General features: G+C 38.1%; 1 protein-coding gene across 1 annotated transcript in view; it reads left to right on the top strand.

The window, feature by feature from the left end:
• Nucleotides 1-8,532, top strand: part of LOC126162654 (zinc finger-containing ubiquitin peptidase 1-like) — a 271,194-nt gene extending 262,662 nt beyond the window's left edge. Inside the window, exon 11 of the mRNA XM_049919292.1 lies at nt 5,572-8,532. The gene's annotated coding sequence lies outside the window, so the exon portion shown is untranslated. The remainder of the gene's footprint in view (nt 1-5,571) is intronic.
• Nucleotides 8,533-10,468: the final 1,936 nt, after the last annotated feature.

A 10,468-nucleotide genomic window follows, 5' to 3' on the forward strand; every position in this document is an offset into this window, starting at 1 on the left:
TGGAAAGAAATGTATTCAGAGTTATGTGATTTCCTTGCATTCTTATAGAGTCCAAAGTGATTAATGATTTACTGTCTATTAAATAGCAAAAACACAAAATTATGTTGAACACTGCAACACATCACACCCATCTACAATGAGGTAGCAGAAGGAGAAGATAGAAGAAACCACAGTTCAGTTACACTGGCATCCCTGCTGCAGATCTTGCAACATTTTCTAATAGTGTGATTACCTCACCCAAAATTATCTCCTCCATAACTAGCATAAATTCCAAAAACATTGGTCATGCTGTGGTGAAGTATGCTGGGATATTTTTACTTCCCCTCTTGTTTTGCCCTCTGCCTACTTAAATTCATTTCTTTCATTTTTGAATTAAGTACTATTAACATATATGAGAATAATCTGTATTTTCATAATAGAGAAATGTCGACCCTCAGTATTAAAGAATACAACACCAGATCTAATTTTGTGCTTAGTTTATGTATGTAATTGATTCTATAATTTATTTCAACTATTACTAGTTAGTATCTTTCATTATAGGGTGAAATGAGTAATTGTTTTGTAACTTAAATTCTGTTGTTGACATATAAACAAATATAAATTCCGTACCAATTATAAACATTTGGAAGGCAAAATACTAGTAATCTTAAAGTATCTATTTGGCTCTATTCAAAAACATGTTAGCAAAGCCAGCCCTTAATTAATTCCAAAGTAATTAACAGTTTTGTTAAAAGTATTGTTTGTGTAACAATATTTGCTAATTTCTTGATTTAAACAAATAATTTGGCCTAACTCTTGTGGTAGAAGAAACTATTAAAAAGAACCAATTTTTCTACGAGTACAGTTAACCAGATGAGTTAAGTTTTAATTGTAATTTCCGTAAATTTAATTTCGAACAATGTCTAGTTTCAGTACCTATTGTTGTGAGGAAATATAAGGGCCCAATTTTTGGTCCCGAGACAGTCAGCCCACGGCCGAGTTTCAGACGAAGAACCTGTGTCGGTTGGAACGACAACAATGCATCAACTTAACAGTGAAATAAGTGTTACACCAATAGGCCATGTGTTAAAGCAATGACAGTGTCTGTTCAATTTATTCGAAAGACTATGAATTGTGTGGTTAAGCTTTTACTGCTCGTTGATATACAACAGGAAACTATTGTAGCAGTATGTGGATGTTTGCCTGCAAGCTATTAATGAGGCTTATGGAAAGTTAAACAATAGTGCACTGGCCATATTAAATGTGTATATGGGGGGTTGTGAAAAGTGAAACTAAACATCTGTGAAATGCAATTGTGCAACTGTCGGTTACATTATTTACAGTAGTCAGTGTCCAAATTACAAACACCATTTTTCAGCCAGTGTAGCAACGCAGTACATCGGCACCGAGGATAACAAACAAAGAAACAATAAAACGGTCGAACCACTAAAATGTGAAATCCAGCTGGGCCTTTTTTCATATTCCAAGAAGGATTTGACACAGTACTACACCAACGCTTATTAAGAAAAGTATGATCGTATGGGCTCCCAACCAAATTTTTGATTATGAGGGTTGGACAAAAAGTAATGCCTCCACCTTTGTTAATTGGGTTTGGATGGGAATGTTTTAATAAATCAAACACAGAAATAATCCTTAGAATGTGATCTTTAATTATCAATATTCACTTTCCCACATAATCACCAGCCAATTGGATACATTTCTGCCAATGATGCACAAGTTTTCTGAAGCCATCACAGAAGAAGTCGACAATCTGTTTTCGGAACCACAGTCTCACTGTTCTCTCAACATCTTCATCAGAAGCATAATGATGTCCCCACAGATCGTATTTCATTATCGGGAACAGATGGAAGTCAAACGGTGCTAAATCTGGACTGTATGGAGGATACTGTACAGTGGTGAGATTCAGTCTCTGAAGTTCTGCTGTGGTGGCATGTGAAGTATGTGGTTTGACATTGTCATGCTGCAGGAAAACATTTCTCTTTTCCTTTCAGACCCTTGTTAGCCGTCTTTTCAGAGTCCGCAGCATTGTGATAAAACGCTCTGAATTTATTGTTGTCCCGTGATCGAGGAAATCAACATGGATAGCACCATCTGTGCCCCAGAACACTGTGACCATGATTTTTCCAGCTGAGGGCTGCATCTTAAATTTATTTTTTTGGGGCGAGTCTTTGTGTTGATATTCCATTGACTAATGTTTCGTCTCTGGGTCATAATGATGTACCCACATTTTGTCTCCTGTCGCAATTGAATGGAGAAAGGTGTCACTTTTATTCTCATAATGCGAGAGGAGTTCCTGGCAAATTTCAAGTCTTTGCACTTTCATTTCAGGAGTCAGCATCTGGGACACCCATCATGCACACCCCCAATAGCCAAGCAAAGCAATAATGTGACCCACATGTTCTTGTGAAACACCTATTGTGCTTGCAGTTTCTCTCTGAGTGATACGACGATCGTCCTGAATCAATCTGCCAACGTTTTGCTTGTGAAACTCAGTGGCTGCTGTCACAGGATGTCCGACTCTTTGTTTGTCCTGCAGGTCACATGTTCCCACCTCAACATCTCTAAACTTACTCACCCAACGACGCACAGTACTCACATTAACACAATCACCATAAACTGCTTTCATTCTCTGATGAATCTCCTTTGGAGTGACACCTTCTGCTGTCAAGAATTCAATGACTGCACGTTGCTTAAATTGCATTGGCCAACCGTCTGCGCAGGGTTCCATACTTTACACTGGAACAACACAACCGTTCAATGCTAAGGCTTCCCGCCAACTACAGCTGTAGAGAAGAGGCTACAGAACAGGCCAGTACCTACCGCATACCAATGCTGCCAGATGTTGAAGAGTTACAAAGGTGGAGGCATTACATTTCAGCCAACCCTCATAGATTTCTTGGCAAGTTAAATACAGCATGTTATCTTGGATGGAGAGGCGTCAACAGATGTAGATTAAACTTCAGGCATGCTCCAGGAACGTTTTGGGATACTTGCTGTTCATGTTGTATATTAATGATCTTGGCAGACAATGTCAACAGAAACATCAGACTTCTTGCTTCAGTTATGACTACAGTGAGCACAAGATCATTGAGACTGAATTGTAGATGAACAAAAAATGTGTGTGTGGCAAGATTAATCAAATGTCTTTTTACAATATGTTGACCATCATGTCCGGGCAAATGGCTGCTTGAAACATGCACCGCCATGGAGAGCCATGGGGTACACTCACCTAGGCTTCTGTAGGAACTGTGATAGTAATCAAAGGCACCATGTTAGCAGTGAACTATGTAAACATTATTGTGTACCTCCTGCATCTCTTCTTGCTTGACATCTTCCCTGATGGCAATGACATCTTCCAACAGGATAACTGTCTATATTACAAGGCCCAAATCATCCGACAGTGGTTTGAAGAGCATAACAATGAACTCACACTGATATCTGGCATGCTACAGGGTGCCAGCTCCTCACACACAAACAACTGGCTTGTAATTCGGGGAATTTTGTGACCTGAGTGTAGATGTCTTCCACAAACCTACCAAGAACTTGTCAAATCTGTGCCACACAGAACCACTGCTGTATTGTGTTCCAAACATGGGCCAATGCACTATTGAGAAGGTAGTCATAACATTTTGGCTTATCAGAGTATTTAGATGTAGGAAGAATGAGGAATTTGGACCTGTTACATTATTATAGCCAATAGGATGGCAGGATCTCTTCTGCATTCAGGTAAAAAAGTAAAAAATATAGCACAAAGATACAATGATCAATACAAAAGTTGAGGAGAACAAGCCCATGTCAAATGGTTTTACAATACTGATGTTGCCCTCTTCACACAGTATTAAGGCGGTCATTAATGACAAACAATACATGTGTGTGCAAAGACCAGTGTTAGGGTATGTTTACAGACATGCTTACTGCATTGTACAGAACAAGTATGAAAGCTAATCCTTATTAATCTAATAATTATTACTGTAACTCACAGATACATATGCAATTAATTGTTGGCTTCTTTGTAAGTGATATTATCAACATCGGGAACTTGAGATTTTGTCTTGTTCAACTTTTTACTTAAAATGGCTAATGCAGTCCTTCTATAAGAAAAACATACAAAGAACAAACACAATGGTGAAACTTCCTGGCAGATTAAAACTGTGTGCCGGACCGAGACTCGAACTCGGGACCTTTGCCTTTCGCAGGCAAGTGTTCTACCGACTGAGCTACCCAAGCACGACTCACGCCCCGTCCTAACAGCCTCACTTCCGCCAGTACCTCGTCTCCTACCTTCCAAACTTCATATCAGCGCACACTCCGCTGCAGAGTGAGAATCTCATTCTGGAAACACAATGGTCCTTCTAATGAAGCATACGGCAGTGTGTAACTTTATCATTGAATTTTAAGTTTGATGATCCGGGCCACTGCAAAATATCAACATTTAGAGGTACAAGTTATCTTTGAAAACGAAGTTGCAGATAAGGTTGGTAAAATATAGTGTGACATTATACCAGTACGAGAAAAAATAATGGTTTTGTGTGAGAAAAAGGCAGCTTGAACGCTAGTAATGTCTCTATGCTGTTACTTGCTTCTCCATGACATGCATCAATCAGCCGCAGGTAAGTGGTTGCTTTTACCATTTTGGTTTGTTGTTCCCATCCAGGAATATATATTAGCGTAACACAAATCAATATTCTCAAAACATGACATGTACTGGATAACTTTGTAACTGCTAAGTATTTCTTACTCATTTCCTATTATTTTTCCCCTCTGCTATTCCCAGCGAGTCTGTGTGTGCTCTGTAAATATCTCATTTAAAAAAAAAAATCATGAAATTAAAATTTTGTTCTTTGCTATTTGAAAGTGCAGTCACACATTTTTTTAGTGTATGAGGGCTCATTTCCTTACAGCTTCTTGACTCTTGTTTTTAGTGCTACATTTCCAAATTAATTTCCATTCTGAAACCTCACTCATCCTCCTTTTACAGTGCTGCAGTCAAATTAAATACTTTTGTTAAAATGCCGATAATTACCAAGACATACTTCATAACATGTATCCACTTTTCTTAATAACATCCAGGTTGCTAAAAAAAACCTTTGCTCACTACAGCACATTGCACATCAATGCACTCTGTTTCCAATCCATTGTATTCCCTTTACCGCCTCTTATTATTTTGTTATAGTTCTTTTTGTTCCATCCTTTTTATGTTTGTTATTACTTCCGTCCAATCACCCACATTGGCCATAACCTGTGAGCACTTGCACTATGAGTATTTTGCTCACACAAATTTTAAAACAATTGGCATTTTGTCAACAATGCCTTCAGCATTGTCGTTCGCTCAGTACCTGGGTTTTGTACATCCCCCGACCCGCGCAAACTGTTGTCATTGCGCCAGTATGCAGGTGTCACTCACAGATATCATTTGGTTGTGCCGATCATCCCCGTGTGGCATTTTGATCATCAAGCAAGTGTTGATGTAAGTATATATTTTGTTACTCATGTTTCTTAAAATGTCATTTTATGTTCATTGTTCTCGTATCTATGTAATGAGTACACTAACATCATTTTGTATTTTTATAGGTGGATAGTATAGAAGAAAGAATTTTGGCGTGGCTGGAAGACGACGACCTAGATGATGTTGCAGTAGCATCTGTTAGAGCCGATGATACCAAAAGTGACCTAGACAATGAACACAATGACCACATACTGACCACATACCGAAACAGAACAGTCATCAGATGAAGATGAGGTGGAAATGTCTTCCATCCAAGCTTGAGGACAGTTATTTTACTTAGGCAAAGACAAACAAACAAAGGAAGTTACAATCCAGGATGTTCCATTGTAGGGACAAAAATCTCATCATATTGTTATTGGTAAACAAGAGATAAAATTTTTGGCAAAGGCGCCAAAGATATTGTAGACTGTTCCCTCCTTTTGTAGGTGAAGTAATGCTGACTGACATAGTAACGTAAAAGAATATTCATATTAGAAAAATCAAGGCTCGATTTTGAAGAGAGGGGGATTGTTAAGAGACTGTATTATAGAATTGAAAGTGTTTATCGGTATTTTACACGTGACTGGTATTAAAAAAAAATTGCTTCATTTGAGTGTGCAGGACATGTGGGGCTCCTGATATTTTTCGAGCCTTTATGAGCGCTATTAGATTTCTTTTTCTGATTGTTCGATGATATTCAAACCCACTCAGAGAGGTCTAAGTATGACAATCTCACCCCAATTCATGAAATACTTGATTCATTTGTTGCAAAGTGTCGATCAAATTATCAGGTAGGAGAAAATGTAACAATTCATGAAATGTTAGAAGCATTTCGAGGCCACTGTAAATTCCATATTTACATAGCAAATAAACCGGCCAAGAACACAATCAAGGTGTATGCTTTATGTGACTCAAATTCTTTTTCACAAGTAATGTAAAAATATACCCAGATAAGCAACCAAATGGCCCATACAAGTTCAATAACACTGGGTCTGCTGTCGTGAGTCATTTATAGCAAGATATATTACACTGGCAGAAATATAACGACTGATAATTATTTCCCCTCGATTCCATTGGCTGACGAATTGATGAGCAAACAAACAACTTTAGTTGGTACTCTCAGGAAGAATAAAAAAGAAATCCCTCCTTTGTTCCTCGATACTACAATAAGACCAACACCCAGCAGTATCTTTGGTTCTCATGAGAACAAGGTCCTATGTACCAAAGAAAAAAAAAGAAAAAAGTTGTGCTTATGACAAGTACACTCCATGACAATGATCAGATTGATCCAACAACTGGGGAACACACAAAACCTGAAATCATCACGTATTATAATCGAACAAAACGAGGTGTCGATGTGGTGGATTGACTGAAAGAAGAGTATTCCATGGCTTGAGTGACATGTAGATGGCCACTGAGATTATTATTTTAATTTTAAATATTACTGGCATAAACAGCCAAATAATACAGGGTGTCCCATTTATCACCATAAATAATTGTTTGTTCAGATGCAAATTACAAAATGTTTTAAGGAAACATTCCTTAGCTGTCATGGGGACATCAATCAGCTTGATTACCTTCGTTACAGCTTTGTTTTTTACAAAGATACAAACAGTGGTATGACCTTTTTTAAATGGCACCCTGCATTTTTTATTTGGTAATTCATTTCCTCTCCTAAAGACCTATTCACAAATGTATCACAGTGTACCAGTCACTGAAACACAACAATATTAATTACATAACATAATATTGACATTGATGCTCCCAGCGCTAGTGCAGGTACTTGGGGTAATGGAACACATCTACATGCTGACGTTGACAGAGGACAAATGTAAACATATGTAGATGCACACCCATCATTCCGTCAACCACCGTCAGTTGAAGAGTTGTGTGAGTGGAATGTACAGCAATGAAGAGAAAGTAGAAATGCTACTCGTCTATGGCGAATGTTAGCAACTTTTATTGTTGTTGTTGTTGAAGGTAGGCGAAATGCTACGCAGGCAGCGGAACTGTAAAGAGAGCGGTAACCGCTAAGAACCAGAATGTTTATGTGGTATCAATATGATGGATGTCCAGCACATAATGCCTTGCGTGCACGTCGTGTTCTGAACTGAAGGTATCCTGCCAGATGGATTGGTCGAGGAGGAACAGTTACTTGGCCTGCTAGGTCTCCTGATTTAAATCCTCGGGATTTTTTTCTTTGAGGATGCATTAAAGATGCTGTCCAATGTGATATTGCAACAACACCAGAGGACATGCAGGAACGTATCGTGCTTGCTTGTAATTCTCTTCAGCAGGCAGCACTGGAAGCGGTAAATAATTCTTTCATTCAACGAGTGCACAAGTGTATCGGTGTCCAGGGTCACCAATTTTAGCACCTTTGAATGTTCTACTCCTGGGCAATGGTGCAGGAGAGCCAAAGTCAATTTTGTGTTATGTTTTTACTTGGTTTTCATCTGTTTTCTGACATCTCCAGCAAGTGGATGAGGTTGTGATCCCGGGCTCAAAGTCAATATTGTGTTACATAATTAATAATGTTGTGTTTCAGTGAATGGTACACTGTGATACAATTTTGAATAGGTCTTTAGGAGAGGAAACGAATTAACAAATGAAAAATACAGGGTGCCATTTAAAAAAAATCATACTGCTGTTCATATCTTTGTAAAAAACAAAGCTACAACGAAGACAGGACATTTGCTTGAAACATGTTGTAATTTGCATCTCGACAAACAGTTATTTAGGGTGGTCAAAATAAATGGGACACCATGTATATAAAGACAATACAAATTTGATTATTACCAGGAGACAAAAATTGAAAACTCTGGCTCTAGAGGAGTACAATGTGTAGAAGTACAATGCAAAACCTATCTCATCCTCTACACCGTTATAAAACAATTTACCAATGAAACTGAAGTTTCAGATGCTGAAAAATCCAGTGGTATGTGTCAAGTCCATCAAAGACGCAAAAATTCGACAACAAAAAAGGCTTGTATCCATTGTCAAATTTTTTTGTGTATTGAACATGCTGTAATATTATGTGATACGTGCAAAGCTTAGATATATCACGAAGATTGTCACAAAAGTTAAATAACAAGAAATACCTTCTTTTTTTGTTTTTTCAATTTTTTTGTAATAAACTCGTTGTTGTGTACTGCAAATAAATGTATTAAATACTAAAATATGAGTGTTTTTATTATAAAAATAACAAAAACGTACTAATTTCCACATTTTAGGTACATTTCTGATTGTTTGTCAAGTGTGAGCAAAATGCTCAACACGTGATCAGTCACATAACTTTTAAAGTCACAAGTTCTCATGGGTTAAACTTGGGATTGTGAATGCCACAGAATCTGTACCACTACCCCATGACTTGGAGGAATCTCAAACTCTCAATGCATCAAAATTAATAGTAACACTTTTCATGGTTCTGGAGATGTGAGCGTGTTGACTCACTTTTCATCTCTCTTAAATAACAAAGACGCTAAAATTTTGTATCCTCACAAGGGTCCCCCTAAAGTTGGGCTGAAAATGGCTATAACTTAACATTCAACAATTTTTTCCATTCTCTATTGCATTATTTATTTTCACATTTGATATAACTTGCTCCTATGTTGATTCAACCAGATGTTTAAACCTTTTTACTTATTTTTACAGATACTTACAGCTATGATCATTTCAATCAAGAAGAGCTTCCACAGTGGCAATATACAAGGGCCACTCATTAAACAATGCCCCAAATTTATTACAGCCAATATTATGTATTGGAAACATTACTTTAGGTACTAAAGTTTGATGTTTGTTCTGCACATAAGCGAAGTTTCAAACTATTCCAACACAAGGCAGAGGCATGAAGAAGAGTTAAAATGGTGTCTAGGCAAGACACTCTTAACAGGCAATGTGCTTTAAATGAATTCTGGGTTGCAGAAAAAGAAACTGTGATGAATACACATGAATATTCATGCGCTGTATATAGTAATGATGACAGATGTGCTGTTGGATGACGGGTAAAGACAGTCAAAGTATCAGAATGTACCGAAACTGAGCTCCATTATCGGCCATGTTCTGGATGTCTTGCCAAAGCAATTGCTCCTGACACACTGAATTACGTGCATGCCATTATTCATGCAGTCTGGTACATTGAAACTCGGCATTTGGCTTTACAACAATAGGTGAGCATTGGAAAAAAGAGAGAGAGAGAGAGAGAGAGAGAGAGAGAGAGAGAGAGAGTGTGTGTGTGTGTGTGTGTGTGTGTGTGTGTGCCCTCAAGTGTCTGTGTGTGCAATAATTTGGAGTCTTGGATACTCAAAGGTATGCTCAAGATGGGTTCCATGAAAATTAACAATAGACAACAAAATTCAAAGAAATGACCCTCCATCTGAACTGTGGGAGCAGCTTGAGGCCAATGGAGAGACCGTTCTGTTGCAGATTGTTACTGGTGGCAAAACCTGGTTGCATCACTTTGAACTGGAAACAAATAAGCAGTAACGAAAGTGGCATCACCCACAATCTCCACAAAAGGAAGAAATTGAGGCAGCTCCCTCTGCTGGCACAGTCATGATGACATTGATTTGGGACAGACATGGTGTTGCTCTTATAGATGTGTTGCTGAAATGGTCAACCATTAATTCAGAGGCATGTGTGAATACTATGAACAAAGTTGAGAACCACTTCTGACGTGTTAGGTCTGACAAGAATCCAAAAGAGAACTCATTCCAATATGGCAATCGAGCCCAAGTACAAGTCTCAGGAGCAAACATTACCAAATTGGGTTGGACATCACTGTCTCATTCACCTTTTAGCTCAGCCCTGGCACCATCTGAGCACCTTCTGTTGGGGCCACATACATAACAATTATCTACACAAAGAGATGAGGGCATAAATCATGCAGTGAAAACATGGCTACAAGCACATGACAAGAGCTTTTACCAACAGGAAATGCAAGATATCATGTATCATTTAAATGTACAACATCTGCTATAGGCT

Source organism: Schistocerca cancellata, chromosome 2, assembly GCF_023864275.1.
Source record: "Schistocerca cancellata isolate TAMUIC-IGC-003103 chromosome 2, iqSchCanc2.1, whole genome shotgun sequence".
NCBI classification, from domain to species: domain Eukaryota; kingdom Metazoa; phylum Arthropoda; class Insecta; order Orthoptera; family Acrididae; genus Schistocerca; species Schistocerca cancellata.